This window comes from Aplysia californica, unplaced genomic scaffold (assembly GCF_000002075.1).
Source record: "Aplysia californica isolate F4 #8 unplaced genomic scaffold, AplCal3.0 scaffold00169, whole genome shotgun sequence".
NCBI lineage: Eukaryota > Metazoa > Mollusca > Gastropoda > Aplysiida > Aplysiidae > Aplysia > Aplysia californica.
In genome coordinates, this window is record NW_004797439.1 from 70267 (window position 1) to 89144 (window position 18878).

The window sequence follows — 18878 nt, forward strand, 5'->3', positions numbered from 1 at the left end:
AAAGGTTTACGATTGTGGGCAAAAGAGATAAGGTTTATTCCCACTTTACTTAGAGAAGATTTTTTTTTTCTGCACTGTCAATATTCTACTGTTGGGATCTAGCTTTGTGTACGATTTGGGTTTACTGTATTATGAGGTAAATAAAAACAGCCTGCTTTCTTATTGATCTGACCTACATCAACAAGAGTGTAAAACATTTACATGTTTGGTTGGTGAATGCTGTAGTGTGGTATCAATCGTCTATCGTCCTCATCTCTCCTCTCTCTGTTCTTTGAATACTGTTTTCTGGAGGCTTCTCTAATCTCTGGTACTTGTATGACCTTAAACTTTTACATGATCAGTGCCTTTCTCACCCTGCACGAGGGTATAGGTCACGGACAAACACCTTCCACTTTTCTCTATCCTGGGCTAGCCTCTTGATGTTATTCCATGTCTTCCCACTTTTCTGTACATCAATTTCTGTGATTCTTCTCCAGGTTCCACGCGGTCTTCCCCTTGATCTCTTACCCTATGGGTTCCAATCCAAAACTTTCTCTGTAATGTAGCCGCCTGACTTCCTGCCAAGCTCAAATGGTCTTATGGATTTGTGAGCACCATAAAACTCTTTACCAAACTCCTACACTAAAACTTGAACTAGCCAAATCTTCGACAACATACATGGATACCCGGAGGTGTCATCTCTGACTCAGAGGTTGACGTGCAGTGATCCTCCATCTTTCCGGGTCGCGAGCTGGCATTACATATTCTGCCATATCCAGGCCAGTCCATGTTCTTATGTTGTCTATCCATGTTATTCTTTGCCTTCCTCTGGCTCTCCTGCCCCACATCTTTCCTTCAAGCACCTCTTGCACAATGGTCTCGTGTCGTTTTTAATTCATTCAGTGCTGAGCTCTCCAGCAGTGAAATTCCTTCATATACTGGGCGGTTTTGTAATGGCAACATTAAATTAGGTCTACCCAGGAATATCATTCAAAGCTGTTCAAGCAGAAAAAATATCTCCTTGACCTTCCCCTTATAATATGCATCATGGTTAGTTCAAATAACCTGGTACGGATTAGATAGAGTAATTCTTTAGATAGTGAGGCAGAATGCGAGAATACTCGTCGCTAGTATGTGGGCGGGGCCCAGGTTTCGCGAGTATTCTCGTCTGTAGCACTGAAGCAGTTAAGTGGCCATAGTATTGTATTATATATAACAACTATGTCCTCTCCCGCCTCCCGTCTGCTGGCTCGGAGAAGCCCGGGTCCTCGATCGTTGTCTCTGACTTTCGTGAACTTCGCCGGCGACCTCCCACGAGGGGGGGTGGAGGGGTCGCTCTCCCCCTTCCGCCGCCAGTCTGTGTTACTGATCTGTATCTCTACCAATGTGATGCCATTTTGATTATGCACTCTCTTGTTCTATAAGTTTAGTGTTGGTTTCTACGGAGGTTCATTGCAAAGGTTTTTAGATGTAGATGTGGTAGTGAGTAGATCATTTTCTATATTATATATATATATATCATCACTGTTTGATTGTAGCACCTGGTTGTTGTCATTTGTGAATTTTTTTGTTTGATATATATATACATCTGTGTGGTACAGCAGTAACCTTTGGAAATAGAAAGTGTTTTACACAATCTTTTAGAACTTGACGAATTTAGTTCTCCCAGCATGTATACACATTGTTTTTGTTTTGTATTGGGGTTGTTGTTGGGTTTTTATTTTTTTAATCCCAGCATGCTCTGTACATTTGAAAATGGTTGCAGTTCCCAGGGGGAAAAATGTATTATTACAACCTTGTCACGTTGATTAGTGACAATTTTCTTCAATCAAATGTAGAGGGGTGATAAGATTCTTAAGATTAGCTTCTCATTGTCATCTTTGATGTTCACTCTTAACATGCTGTTCCTTCAATGGCAGTTGTACTTTTGAGTATAGTTTGAAAAACGTGAACAACCAAATGACTCAGGTGAATGTGTATTTTGTAATTTAATTTCTCTGTAAAAATTGTTAAAATATCCACACTAAAACCATGCCACCAACGTGAGGAGACAGACAGAGCATTTTGTATTATATTTGTGCATTCAAGGATGTTCTTTTTTAATCAAATTTCGTAAGGTTATTATGAAATATAGATCCATCTTGCACAAAAGTCTCAAAATCATGGAATTGTCCAGTTTGATTAATTAAATTACTTAATAATTGGCCTCCTTTACTGTGTGACCCTTGATCATTCCTTGATGTTTAGCTTTGATGTATTATTTTACTACAAACTAAGGAAACAAGTTTTGTTGCATCGATCCAGATAACATGATGCTCGTATCAACAAGCTTATGGTTTTCTTGATGCTCCTTTTAAATTGTACTTTGTCAGTAAATAACAAGAACATAATATTATGTGTGGCAGAGTGGTGAAATCAGGTACTTGTCAAAATAATTAAATTGAAGAAAACAATATTTTTCCGCAAGTTGGGCAATTTTTATCGAATTTTTTGTTTTGGGCTCATAACACCCTTTATGTTCATTAAAATGCATTGATGCATTTGTTTTTCAAGAAAAACGTTGAACAAAGGCACACAAAATGGAAATTTGCCATTTTCAAGGACACTCAAGCTTTGGAAGTCAGTAAACTGGCGACCATTTTTCTTGCTAATTTTTACCTCCGATACCAGACAACCCCCACCTCCTCTCAATTGCAAATATCGTGACTTCTTTTTAAGATAGATTGGTATTTTTTTTTATCATAGCCTGGCAATTTAATGGAATTTAGGATAATGACAATAATTTCATACTGGTAGGCTCAAAAGTTGACGAGCACCTGATTCCACCATGTTGTGACACATTGTGCTGGTTTTTATTTCTTTATTCTCAACTAGTCTTTTTGTCCATGCTTGAGGGAGTAATAGTTGGTTCTTTTTTACTTTTTAATTTTTAACATTTTTTTGTTTTAATGCCATTCATATACTGAGACATGGCAAATGTTCTTATAATTAGTCTAATGTAAATTTACATGTTAGTGAGAGAGGGGAAATATAAGCCTATTTCTGCCCTTTAGAAGATTACTAGTCTAAATTATCTTTTCTCTTTTTGCGGGATACTATCAATTCGTTCATTTGAGCCAGTTTTTAAGCTTAATTTTTTTCTGTACAAATAAAGAGCACATAGTCAACATTGCTAGCACTAGCAGACTGCGCCACTCTACCGGAAAAAGCACTAAACACATAAATGTTGTTGTCGATCTAGCAACGGAGAGGCTTATATACCTGAGCTGGTCTGAGGAAACCAGGATATATATGTCGCTTAACCTCGAACTGATCTGATATAGACAAAAATAGTCGCTGTGGTCAATTCTGGTCAATTTTGAGTTATACATACCAGGGGATTTCCACAACCATTTTAGAAAATAAAGTGGGTTTTTTTTGTATGAACCACTTTAAAATATCTTTTCTCAATTTATTTTCCATTTGCGTTCAGATATTAAAATTAGAAAGTAATAATAGTGTAACTTTAAACGCATTTTTCTCAGTTCCACATTTTGTTACTTCAAAATGCAATATCTCAGCTTCTAGAAAATATGATAGAAAAATTTTAAGTACATAATAATCAGGAAGAGCCCTGCTAACTTTCAGAAAATCACAAAAACTCCAAATGGCCCAGAGGCGACATATATCTGACTTCCTCCAACCGACTCACATATATATATGCCCTTCAGCTGTCTGCCTGTCAGCTGTAGACTGCTTGATAATGCTGTGACCAGTTCTGAGTGAGTGCTTTGTACAAAGCATCAGATATCGGTGTTTGGTTGGTTTTTTTGTTGTGAATTAGTTCTCTTGTGGTCTACTGAATCTAATATTGTTCTGTAGTTGAAGTAGATTCTGTTTGTAATCCAAGTTGTTGTACCCCCTCAATAATATGGTAAATTGTGTTTGTAAAACTTTGAGAAATGGCAAGTCATCTGCTTGATTTTGGAGTGACAAGTCAATTGATTGACTGAGAAGTGCTTTAATGTGTAAGTTAAAGTCACCTGTTTGACTTTTATATGAATGGTTGAGACGCCTGCTCGACGGAGGAACAGAGGGTCAGTAGTTTGAATTAGCAAGAACTGAAAGTTGTGAGTTCAGCCTCTATACTTTATGGAGGAGCTACTTCCCCGGAGATTTTAACTCCTTCACTGCATGGCCCAAGATTGTATCAGCCATTTGATAAGGTTATGGAGGAGTTTTGGCAGTGAAGGGGTTAATGGCAATTTAAGTTTTGGTCTTTATTGTTTTGATTCGTTTGGCTTTTTTTTAACAGGTAAGGGGCCCGTGGGTGGTTTTCTGTCCTTTAAAAGTAAAAAGTTAGCATATCATTCCCAGAGTGGTGTTTATGTTTTTCATGTATCTAGGCCCCATCTTTATTTATGAAACAATTAATGATACATAATATTTCCCTATTACCTGCTACAAATGAAAGACATCAGAAGTGTCCAACAATGATGCATATAGCTCAGCAAAACTGGGTCTGTGACTTCAGTTACATGGCGCATTGTTTTTGTAAATTGGTGGGTTTGTCCAACAGTGTATGATCTTATAATATCCTAAATTACTGATGACAAGCAGCGTAGTTTGCCATGGAACTTTCCGAATATTTATTAAATATATATATAGCTGCAGCCTTTGTGCAACGAACTTGGTGTTCTACTGAATTAATTTATCTGTGCGAAAATGCTGGACTCACACACCTGGGGTGGTGCTACATCTCTGGGTGCTGATTGTGAAATCAACGGAAACGGCATTATATTATAATGTGTGAAAAAAATTTAGCTTTAAGCTAAAATGTACGTCTTCTACTATTTTTTTCCACCTCTGAGCGTTTCAGGTAAATGCTTACAAGCCAGTACCAAGATTAAACACAGCTTTTTTTTTTTTACTTGTGTTGTGTAGGCCTCTATACGTGTTAGAATTCCTTTTGAGTTTCCTTTTTATCTGAGGAAAAGAATACTGTTCATGTTCAAATATTTATTAATATTGAAATGTTTGGACATCGATTATTTAGAAAGAGTCTGCATATGAGGAGCAGCTAGTTTGCCAGAGAATAATTACACCGATAGGAATCGCCTGTTAATGTTAGATGGATATAGTCTTTATATATCTATATATATTGTCCATCCTAAGATCTCGAGTTCTATCTATATCTTTGTGTCTTTGGGAATAATGATTTGTCATTTTTGTGATATCTTCAAGATCTGAATGATGACCTGCAGGCTCAGTGTAAAGGAAGGAAACATTTTACTCCTTCAAAAGCCACAATTTTAGTAATTTTTTCTTGCACAGACAACGAGTATTCCTGTTGGTTTGAAAAGTTTTAACGTCAAAGATTTTGAATATTCCATGTAAATCTCAGCTGACTTTAGCTGCATTGTATACCGATTGCTTGTTTATGATCTGTAGTAAGTACTGACACTGGCGATGTGATATAGAATGTTTCTAGCTTCAGTGTCTCAGAGAAGCTATCTGTCAATAGCAAGATATTCCAGCATATATATATATATATATATAGCCACACACAGGCACTGGACTGTAGGCTCATGTAGACATGATGTTGTCCTATATAATTCCTATTGTCTGTCTCGCACAGTCTGATATCATATATTGACGGCTGAATGTAAGAAGTGACTATAATATCCGCTTTTCAGTTTTGAGAAAAACGAATCTGAACTTTTGACAGTTTTGAAATCTCTTTTTACATAGTCTAAAAAGAAATCTTAATATCTCGATACTGGATAATGAAAAAAATGATTTTAAAAATAGTATAGGTTTAAGGCCCCTATCAACACTATTAGGTTATTTAAGAGGTGGTCGAAATAAGCAATGCCTTGGATATTTACAGAGGGAAAAAGACCCGCTTAAAATCTCACTACCCATAAATCGATTTTTCCATTTTCACCAAAAGGAGATTTAGTCACTTCTTGGGCTCAGCCATCGATATGAGAAAAGTATTGCCCTGGAGAGAAAAGGGAACAACTTTTCATGTGCCAAATCTCGATTTTCCATTACCGTGATTTGTAATTTAAGATCTCCGCAATGAGCCACTCAGAATTCATGCAGCCATTTCCTGTTGCATAGCCTATAATTATGATTATTCCCCCAATTTGCTCACAAGTGAAGAAAAAAATGACAGTCGTTTAGTAAGCTTGTACTTATATAGGCTTTTGTAACGGGCTACCTTGTACTTGTACTGTAGAAAAACCTTTTTATTAGCTTGTGTTTTTTTCTGATCTTCACAGTTCACCAGTGATGAGATAAGACAGGGAAATATTAAGCTTCACCAATCTATACTACATTGGGTTAGAGATTTTAATTTTGATAAAATCACTGTCACACGTCGAGGTTGTCAAAAATTGGAACTTTTCAACTCCGACGGAAATTTGCTCAAAAGAGAAAAAAAAGATAAATCTACGAAACTCGTGGTGTCTTTTGTTTGTAAGGACAGAGTTCATGTAAACAAACACATTTTTATCTGTGTCCACTTAAATACGTGAGTCAGGTACTGTGTCTACTAACTTGCTGTCCACACTTTTTTTCTGAATTGCTAAAATATGCCAGTTGAAAGTACATGTACTTATCAAATCCTTTTCTTCTTTGTATCAAAAGCTATTCCAGTAGGAGCAAAAAATGAAAGAAGAAGTTAATGTACAAGGTGTTTGGGTAGTTATAATTATTAGCCTATAAATTACTGCTTAAAATAGCCTATAGTATTATTAGTTTTGCGCCTGCGACTTCGTAGTGTTTCCCAACAGTAGTCTGATTTTTTTTTCTTGGATTTTTTTTTTAGGGTGCACCTTTTATATTTTGAAGAGCTTTGCTTTAGTGTATCCGGGGAAAGGCTGTATCGTACCTATAGGGTTTAAGGAATTAGCCGACTTAGAGCACGTAGGTTTTGGAAAGCAGTGTGATTGCTGGGCCCTGCCGAACGATATCAATGTTACCTTGTTGGTGAGACACAAATAAACTCTTGCTGAACCTTGGAACTTTTCTTCTGGCCTTTCTTTGTGACTTTGTGCAGAATCAGAATGAGTGGTTGACTTTTGCTCTGGTATGGATAGCTTCTTATTCTTTCTATCAATCATATCTGGTCCTTATCTTTCCTCCTTCTCTTTTGTGTTTGTTACTTTCTTGTATATCCCCTGGGGCGGTGCCTCTGACTGAATGTGTCTTTAGGTCATTCCCAAAAGGGGGACATTTCTCGTTCTAGTGCACTGTAGAATTGTAAATGGGCTCATCTAACAATGCCATGCTCATAACTGTGCCTGAACTACAACATGAAACTGCTGCTTTTTCTTTCCTAATCCTTACTATCGACTTTTACCTCTACTTCTTTTGTATGTTTGCCACACTCTTGTGACCCGCTATTTCCTGGGTGCCTTGATTGTCGAAGCAGACTTGGTGCTGCTGAAGCTAGAGAGGTGAGCAGAGTAAGTCTGATTCCCTGTAAGGACTTCTCTGTTGACCCCCCCCTCTTGGCGCTCATATGACCTTATGCAGTTGCGAGCGCCGCAAAACCTCTACTATATCATTTTTTTAAACTCTCTTGTGACACCTCCAAATCTTCTGCACTCAAATATAACCTTAGGGCTGTAAGGGTTGAGGGTGAAACCCCAGACGCTCTCTGGCAAGCCAGCCTCAACTAAGTCAAATCCCCGTCCTCGTCGAGCAGCCTTGGGATCCCTGCTCTGTGGAAAGGGGGAGAGGCACAGGAGCAGGGGTTGCAGACGGAGCTCTGGCCCGAAGCACCATAAGCCCTGCTAGGTGCGACGTGAGCAACGACCCTTCGACTCGTAGAAGGGTCCGTACGTCTAGGTCCATACACATCCACCATTATGGTAGGTCTGGCGTCACAGCTGGACGACCTGTTCATCCAGGGACTCACTGTCGACATCTTTTTCCCTCCCTCTCATGGGAGCTCTACAGACGGGGCATGGTACCCACAGACTGCCAGATGACTCATCGTGAGATGTCTCCGCACACCCAGAAGGCCTTGCAGCAGTAAGAAATAGGCTGCCTGGAAACAGATGACGTCCTTACAGATATCCTGGCAAATGCTCGCTGATCCATGACGTGACAATCCTCTGTCAGAGTCGATTTGGCCATACCTTGGATTATTCTGCTCCATGAACGGAAATGTTAACAGCAGGTATAAGCCAGGAGACAGCAGGTGGTGGGGATTGGGCAAACGCAAGCTACGCTTGGTGATGTAGAAGACTCGCTATGGAAGGAACGCGTTACCCCTTGCTCAATGAAACCCCTTACTGGACTGCTCAGACGGTCACTGGTCATTGGTTGCACTATGTGGCCCATCACTCAGAGAGTGTGCCTACACCCCCTATAATTGTCTACTATCAGAGATTATGTTATCATATTGCGTGTTTAGACCACGTCCTCACTTCGTTCGTCGTGATCTAAACATCGCAATATTATATAATCTCTACCCCTAAAACTAGAACGGATAAAGAGTGTGAAAAGTATGAAATACGGTAGCTACGGTTCAAAGCCCACAAAATTATGCCACCTCGGGGATACACAGCTCCAAAAAAAATTAAAAGTGTAACTTATTATATTGAGATGGATTTTGCAGATGAGAAAATATTATCATTGGATTTTGACCTAATCAAAATTATTCCTATAAAAATGAGTTATTGAAAATGAACACAAAAATGTGCAGATATAATTTGTTATGAATGTAAAGATTGTGTGTTGTTCAGAAAAATGAAAACGTGTATTGATGGATACATAAATGTAAAGAATGCGAAAAACCAATGAAACAAAAACACTTTCAGGAAAATAAGAAAAAATATAAACAAGCACATCATCAGCCATTTTGGGGACGAAATCACGATCAGCAAAAAAAAATAAATTATAATTTCACAAATGTCCCTATGAAAATGGAGACAAGCTATTGTTTAAAATGTAGAAGAGTAGCACCTACAAACGATGTCTACTTTAAGAATACAACTAATATTATAATAGAATAGTAATAAGAGGAACGGGTTGCATGTGTTGAACAAAGAAAAGTAAATGTATAAATCGAAAGAGCGGCTAGGGTTGGACTGACTTACCTTTTGAATTACTTTTACCGGGTTATAATATTGCTGGTCCCGGAACTAAACTACATAAAAGACTGGATTCCAATGATAATCCTTAACCACATTTAAAACCTATAAATGAATTAAGATGAAATAGCAATGAATCATGACATCTGTTATAGAGATAACAAAGATAGAAAGGACTGTGATTTAATCTTATGCTTAAAAGCATTTTTTAAAACCCAGCAAAAACAAAAGGAATTAAAGAATGGTTGTTAGACAAAAGGTTAATAACAAATCCAATAGGGGCCAAACACTCACTAGGTTTATAATGCGGTAAAAAAATTCATGGTGCAACTTATCCTCAAATATCTCTTTAACAGGAGAGTCAATGTCATCCATACTTTGCATAACAGTTTGTATCAATTTGTCTTAACTAAATTATAATTTTCCAGAACAATTGGGGATTTATTTATTTTTTACTTTCTTCGTAAAATTATATAAAGTAGGCTACTTGAAATCTCTGTCACACATAAAATGGTATTGTTCACAGCACTTCTCACTTTTCGCACACATTTGGATTACGCATATGGCCTACGTCACAGCTCATCAATGACAATTTTTTCTTGCTATACTTGTTACAAGAAATTATTGTTATAGTGAACACATTTTTGCTCTAGGGACTCCCAAAACAAGTGTTCAATAAGCATAGTGTCCCGATTAGAAAAACCTGACGGATTTGCGTCGGTGGCTTAGTGGTTAAGCTCTCGGACTCGCAACCGTTAGGTCATGGGTTCGAATACCGTCAGGGGCCCGACGTTGTGTCCTTGGGAAAGGCACTTAGCACAAATTTTCCTCACTTCACCCAGGTGGAAATGGGTACCCGGCTATAGACAGTGAACGATCTTGTCAGTTTGATAGTGTTTGAGCGCGTGAAATCCACAGCTTGCACTGTATGCTTCCGCGGAAGCCGAGTATGTTTCTAAGTGTTCTCAGAGGGTCTGCTGGGGTAATGATAGTTGTAAAGCGCATATAGCATGCTCTTGAGCATGGATATGCGCTATATAAATTGAATTATTATTATTATTATTATTAAAAGCAATATTGCCCCAGCTGTAAACATTTTAAAATCTGTAGAAACCACCCACTTGGGTTTATTGTTTGTATTTATTAAGGAATTTTCTAGAATACAGCTTGCATGTGTTTACAAAAATGTTGATCTGTTAAGACAAATTGATACAAGTCACTGTGCAAAAATTGGAGAACCTATGTTCTATAGTTGAGGAGATATTTGACAATAAGTCGCACCACGAATTTTTGACCGCACTACAGGTGTTAATGAATGACAATTAGCCTCTGAGTTGCATAAGCCAATAAGAAAAAAGTTTGAGAAAAGGAAAATAGTAGTATAGCATAGATGACACCTGGGTGGTATATTTAGCTAATATGCTATAGTTTTCAAAATGTAATAAACATATAAAAATATGTGTTAATGGTTATAGATATATTTTTTTAATATGGTTGGATAGTTCCATTAAAAAACAAAACACGAATCAAAGTATCTAAAGCATTTCAATCTATATTTGAAAATGGTAGAAAACCATATAAAATCTGAAGTGATTCAGGAAAAGAGTTCTATAATAAAAACGTTAAACAATTATCAGTTAAAAAATAATGCAATATTATATTCAACTCAAAACGAAGAAAAATCATCTGTAGTAGAAAGATGAATTAAAATTATGAAGAGTAAAATATACAAACACTTTACTATAACCAATTCTAATAAATATTATAATATACTAGATAGATTATTAAATGAATATAATAACACATACCATTCTACAATAAAAATGACACCCATAGAAGGAAGTAAAAATCAAACGAAGAACATATATTTAATAAAGTACATTATTTAAAGAGATTTACATTCCATCAAAAACTAAATTTGATTTTTGTTGATAGAGTTACAATATTTAAATATAAAAATAAATTCGAAAAAGGATTTACTACTAACTTGACTAGAGAAATATTTATTATCGATAAAGTATTCCCACAACTCGTAACTTATAAAATAAAAGATAAGCAAGATGAAGTTATTAGATGTTCTTTTTACGAACAAGGGTTACAAAGAACTAAATTCTATTTTAAAAAACCGTTCCCTATAAAATGGAAGTAAAAATAAAACCTAAATCATCTAAACTAATTATTACACCTTCTAATAAAACATATTTTGATATTACTTTCAATCCTTCTATGTATTACGACTCGCCTAGGGAATTAGCCCTACACTATATTTCCACATACAACGCAATACCAAATTTAATTAACACACGAATAGAAGTAAGATTTATGTAAGTGCTTGAGGCTGGAGAACATTAGAAATCCCGATTCCCACTGGGTCGTATGAAATAACCGATATAAATAGTTATATCGTTGATAAAGTAAAAGATATTGGAGGATAGTATGTTCTCACTCGAAGCAAAATAATCAAACAGCGAAAAGTGTTATTAAAATAAAAGATCCAATTTGTCAGATTGTGATGAATGATAAATTAAAAACTATTTTAGTTTTTAATGAAAATAGCTTATAGCCTATACTGGAGAAAATACATCAAATAATAATGTTAATATATCTAACGTCAATTCTGTCAACATTGAAGTTAATATAGTTGATGGTTCTCAAAAGGTCCTTCTTCCCTAAATGGGTTTTGGATATCAAATAATAGAAAATATCACTAATCAAATTTATCTCCCAGTATTTACTACTCCTATCTCTAAAATAAATGTTAAATTAACCAATCAAGATGGAAACCTAATTAACAATCAAGGAGAAAAAAATGATTTAAGATTTCATTTTAAGAGAAGCTTAAACTTATTCCTTAAAAATGGAAGGAATCAAAATTAATGTAAGTGATAATCAGAAAAAGAAACGGATTAATACAGAAGATGAAAAAAATAATTCTATATTTAGTTATGAGGATTTGATTAGTGATGATGGAGAAGACATATTATATCTTACTAAATCTCAATAAGCTCAAATTAAAAAAGCATTAGAAAATAAAAAGGGTGCCAGACTTACTATTTCAAAATCTCAATTAAATTAATTATAACATTAAGACTGGTTGGGGGGGGGGGGTGCTTTAGCTGAATTAGCTTCTAGAGCCCTTCCAGCAATCGCTAGTAAAGTATTACCTGCTTTGGGTATCGGAGCACTTACCGGACCTGTACAAACTGGAGTTAGTAAATTATTAGGTAATTGATTATATCTTTAAAAAGGTGGATGTGTATTTTGTGTTGAACATTGAACAACAAGGAGAAGGTTTTATATCACACCTTATCATACAAGACATAATTTAGCTAAAAAATGGTTTATACGATGGAAATGGACTTTTACTTGGCCCATCTTCTCCTTTTAGATCCATCCTCATTCTAGGAGCTCTTCTATAAATTATTAGTACTTAAATTGATCCAATAGATCTATTTAATAAAAGTTTAAGCACTTTAAAATATTAATCAATTGGTTACAGATAAAAAAATTTAAGGGTGTTTTATGCGAGATAATTTTTAAAACTTAACTCCTAATAAAAATAGAATCGGGTGTATTAAAATCTAGATACTTCTAAAAACAAAGGTACTCACTGGACGACATGTTGGATTGAAAATGATAATTATATTATATATTTCGACTCATGCGGTTTAATATTCCCAAATATATTAAAAGAGTATATATTTTTAAAATCCTTATTACAAAGGCTTCCATTATTTTAATTTAATAGTTCAATCTGAAAATACAGTTATTTGTGGTCATCTTTGCCTTTACATTATCAATTCTCAACCTAAAAACTTTTAAGAGTTTATTTCCTTGATAAATAATTTACTAGTATAAAAAGTGGATAAAATATAATCGGAAAATATTTCAATCAAAAAAGTGAAAAAGCATTATCAAAAGGCTCTATAGAAAGGCAGTTAAGAATTGTTTTTCAACAAATAGAATAAGAAAAACAAAAACCTCTAATAGATATAATCAAAAAGGAAGGAGAAGAGAATAGAAAAAGCTAGATGAATTAAAATCTTCTCCTATTGGTACATTTTCTATTTCACCAGGTGCTTTAGGGTCAAAATATTTAGCTAGATGAGATAGAATAAATTCAAAAATTTCATTTTATAGATTAATAGATAATTAAACATAGTTAAAAGATCAACCTGTAAAATATTTAGGAGATAATATAGTATTTAATTATATTACTTATCCTATGACAGAAAACCTTTATAAATTAATCGCAAGAAAAAATGTAGATTATGATTACTTAAGTTATGAGGAAAAAAATTACTCACTCACAACTAATCGATTTTTTTTAATGGAAGGATTGAAAATGGTGAATATAATAGTAAGGATTATAAAATATATTAATGAAGGATAAAAAATGAATATATTATTGATGACAATTATATTGAAGAACCAATCATAGAAGAATATGATGGAGAAGGAATTATAAAAGATTTTATTTATCTCTTTAAAAGATTAAAATTATTAACAGCTGGAAATACGGGTGTTAAAAATGAAATATCTGATATTATAAAATGTCTATATGAAACAGGTAAAATAAATAAAAGTATGCTAAGAAAAGTAACAAAAAAATGTATTTCTTTAAAAGGTATATCAAAAAAGGTTCTAAGAAAAAAGGAAGAGGATTAACTGATTCTCTCATAGCAACTTTTACTTCAATGACTTCTAAAGAATTAGCAATAGCTGCTACTGAATCTGCTCTAAAAACAGCTGCATCTAAGAGTGCTGAAAAATTAATAAATAGACTAGATAACGCAATACCTGATAAAAGTATACTTTCTGAAAAAAGTATACCTTCAGTAACTAATAAAGCCATAGAAAATAATATGTTTAATGGCAAATCTATCAAATTTGTAAACTAGCTTTTTTTTTTTTTTACATGACAGAACTAAATTCGTGAAGTAGTAATAATAATCTAAATAACCATGGAGTAATTAGTATTGTAATTGAAATTGAACAAAAGGATTTAATCACTTTACGATCTGAAGGATATCTATATTTTGAAGGATATATGTTACAGAGGATGCCAAACTAGAACTAAGTAAGCTTTCATTACACATGCCAATTATCAAACCATCATTATTAGAGGAAAATACATTTTATAAACTAGCAGAAAATAAGGAAGTAATCGATATCCTATTTAGAGGTAGAAAAAACACAGAATATTGATATAGAAAAAAATTAAACACAGTTTAACTTGAATTTTCAAAATACTAATGATAAATCAAGATACCTAATTGTAGGATTTCAAAATGAGGATAATATTCCTAGTCAATTTAACAATGTCAATCTTCAAAATACTTATGTTGAATTGAGTGGTAGAAGATATCCTAACCAAGATGTCTATATTGATTTCGAGAAGAATAGATATTCTAGAATTTATAAAGAGACATATGGTTTTAAAGGGAAATCCTATGATATAGAAGAAGCTAATAGTATTAGTATGTTAAGATTTAAAAACTTGCATTTCATCTTTGTAATTGATATTTCGAAACATGAAGACAGAACTATAGTATAAAATATTGATATTAAGATTAAAGAAAGATTCTCAAAAGCTCTAGCTAAAAAAGTATCTGCTCATGCAACGCTAATTTCAGATATTAATATTAAATTAGAATCAACAGTTGAAGAATTAATATTATCAAATAAAAATTTTAATGTCTTTGGAAATTGAAAACCTGTCTAACAATAAAAAGGTAAATAGAAATAATCATGAAGAGTTACCTTATAGTATGAGAAAGATAATTGTTGGAAAATCTGGAAGTGGTAAAACTAATTTATTAATGAACCTATTATTTAAAAAGTAATCTATTGGACTATGATAACTTAATGGTGTATGGTAAATCAGTATTTCAAGAGGAGTATGAGTTATTGAAAATGTTTTAAGAATTCCCGAAGGATGTAGTTCATAGATTATTTCATATGCGAAATAAAGTAAAATTAAGTAAAACAATTTATCATTTCAAATCTAATGAATTTATGATTCTAATATCTCAGTTGGCTTTTTTTATATAATGAAAAGATATTTTAGATCCTAGAGAAATTAATAGATATAATAAAAATGTATTTATTTTTTATTATTTAATAGAGGGAAAATAAAAGGTATGTGAAAATTATTATATTAATATTCTAGAGGTAGACATTCAAATATTGATTGTTTTTATATATCACAAAGTTATTTTAAATTACCTAAACAAACTATTAGAGAGAAGGCTAATTTATTTATTTTATTTCTACAGGATAAGAGAAGTTTAAGTTTTATTCATCAGGATCACGCTTATGATGGTATGGAACATAATGATTTTAGAAAACTTTGTAATAGGGTATGGCGTGAAAATTGTGGATTTTAAACTATTGATTTGGGTAAGAAGGAAAATAATTGTAAACATGAAAATAAATTATCCAAAATTATACTTTAAAAATGGATATATTTGAAAGGTATAACGTTTCAATCTCAGAAAATACTGATTATGCAAAGAACGGACTAACTAAAGGAGAGATAAATATAGATAATAGTAAAATTACCGATCTCTCTACTCCCTTGAAAATAGAGATACTGCTAATAAGGAATACATAGACAATATTATAACGAAATCTTATGGTTCACTTGCTAATTATATAGCTGGAGAAACAGCTAGTCTTAATGATTTCATCCTAAATGGTGATGAAGGTGGAAAATTCGTATTGAAGGTTATATGCATGAAACGGGATACGAGTTTAGTTTTTTGTTTTTTTTAAAGGAACGTTAGAAGATATTAGACACTTTAATAATATTACATTTGATATGGGTGGTAGATGGATTTCAGATCAAAAAGGTGAACCAACAGTAGGATATACGGGTAATGATACTATAGAATTTTTTTTAAGTCAATGGTAGTCTTAATTTTTTTTTAAATCTTTATCCGCGTGTTCTTTGGAGAAGAAAAAATAAAACTAAAGATCATTGGTGTCCTTTATTATAATATAACAACTGTGGTTACTACTAATGGTACTGAAATAGCCACTAGTGATGACGCCCCTAGATATGGATTAAAAGATCTTACATTTACACTTTTTAAAAGATATATATATATATATATATATATATATATATATATATATATATATATATATATATATATATATATATATATATATATATATATATATATATATATATCAACCTCAAATTTCCGTATATGCTAGAAAGTGAAGACTATTTTTATTAGTTTACTGCAGATATTCCTGAAATAGAATTTTTTCCGTTTTTTTTTTAATGTTTTTTTTTATAGAATACATGAGTATGAAATTATTTTGAAAGATGGAAGTGCAGAAGCAAAAAAAGAAATTGATACTGATCATTCTTTTAAAGTTAGAAATAATGATATTACTATTTTATGTAATTTTGAGTGTCTCGCTTGAAAGCTTACTATTAAATCAACTGAATGTTCAATTGGAGAAGAACCAGGTAAACCTGCAACATCAGATAATATGGATAATGGAGTAGGAATTTTATTTAAAAAATAAAATTGACACAAAAAATAAACCTGCAGCTTTTTCTAATATACCATTTCCTATTTATGAGCTGATACTGTTAGTAAGGAATATGTAGATGATATTATGGGGGAATCTTATGTAAAGAATGGAGTATCTAAAGGAGATATAAATATGGATAACAATAGCATTACTAGTCTCTCTACTCTTACTGAAAATAGGGATACTGCTAATAAGGATTATCTAGATACTATTAGAGGGAATCTTACGTTTCACTTGCTAATTGTATAGCAGGAGAAACAGATAGCCTTAGAGGTATAATTAATTATAGGATCTTAAGAGTTTATGATGGAAAATTGCTAGGAAATGAAACAATTAAATTAGATCTTATATATATATATATATATATATATATATAAGTGTTTGTAAGTTCTTCTTAGTAGAGTATGTTTTTCTTCAAGCTGTAAATTCAGCGATTATTCCTATTAAAACTGGTAATTCATATTGCAGGGGTTATTATCTTCGGCGGATAAAACCAATAATAGATTTGATTTTGGTGTGTTAAGAATTAATTATTCTGAAAGTAGCACGGAATTTCAACCTTTTTTCGCTTTTAGACATTTTGACGCTTGGAAAACGGTTAATTTTAGAAATAATAATGATGAATATTACACATCTAATATGTATTTACTTTAATAGCATAAGAGCTATTCTTCAAATTTTAAAATGGAGAGAAAAATAAGCGATTTAAGTAATATAGATTTTTTTTTTTAAGCAAAAGTTTAAGAAGCTAGAGATATAATTTTTTTAAAGGCATGGCTAAATCTAAAAGGATTATTGATATAATTGAAGTATTAGAGATTTTATTGTTATTGATAAGTTTAATATCTTCATCATTATCTGCTGTCTTAAAGTATCAACCTGAGATAACCATACTTGCTGTTATATCTAGTTTTTAATGGATTAAATATTGCTACTAAATCTAAAAAATAGTAATGAAGATAAACAATTAATAACATTTAAAAATAATAAGAAAAGTTTAAATATTAAAATATCTAAAGCTGTAGATGATAATGACATCTTTCACTCTGATTTTAAGAGTATAATAGGTATGACAGATGAAAATAGGGGTAATAAAAATGTTCTTTAATAAATGGCACAAAGGTGTTTTTTTTTTCTCAGAAGATTAATAATATTTCTGCTTATAAGAAACTTGGCGAATTAAAAGTTAATGAGGAGTATGTAATTACACATGCTGAATTTGTAGAGACTAAATAATATGGTAGATCAATTCAAGTTATTCTAGAAGATGAAAGTAAGGTGTATCTACCTAGGAGATTCTCTGCAATTTTTTAAAAAAATGAACTTATTATCTCATTGGAAGTATAATGATTTATAAAGGTAAAAACGATAAAATGAATGAAGTAGAATTCAGAGAGAAAACTGAATTGGGTGATGAATGATTTATTTACGTTTAAAATATAACTCGAAATGCATCGTATCTCTACTCCTATCTACAACGCTCAGTTTAGCATTACAGTTACGACAAACTACACCTCTAATGTTATTAGTAATTTTTAGATGAACACGCTCTACGTGTTTATCTCTAGTATTTTTTAATTTCTTATTACAACAATCACAACGTATTAATTTAATATAGTAATCATATACCTTTTCAAAGTGATTAATATCAATAAATTCAATACCTTGTTTAGTCCTACTATAGAAAATTTTATTCTTATGATTTAATTTATCTGATATACAGTGTAGTTTGTTTTGTCTTATAACATCTAACACATGAATTTTCATAATGATCTCTATTAGTAGAATTTCTATAATAATCAGATAATAATTTAATTTCAGCACAATCTCTGCATTGCTTTGTCGTTTTTATATCACCCATTTTTTTATATAACACACAAAAAATGATAATAAATAAAATAAAACTCTTATTCAGTCGTTGATCCCATTTTTAAAAATTTAATTCTAATAGAATATATTCTTTTGTGTAATTAGGATTTCTAGCTATAAATTCTGAATGGGCTTTTCTAAACCTATCCTTATGATTCTCGTAGTATTTTTTCTTATATAGATTTGTTCACAGTCTATGCAGGAATACCTAAAACCATCCTTGCTACTACTAGATCTATAAAAACTTTTAACTGATTTAGATGAGGAGCATTTGTTACAATTTTTTGTCTCCATTTTATTTGTATTATTTTTAGCTGTATGATTTAGTATCTATTATCTAAAATATATCTTTTATCATCAAAAGGTGAGACAGGCCTCTTATCCATT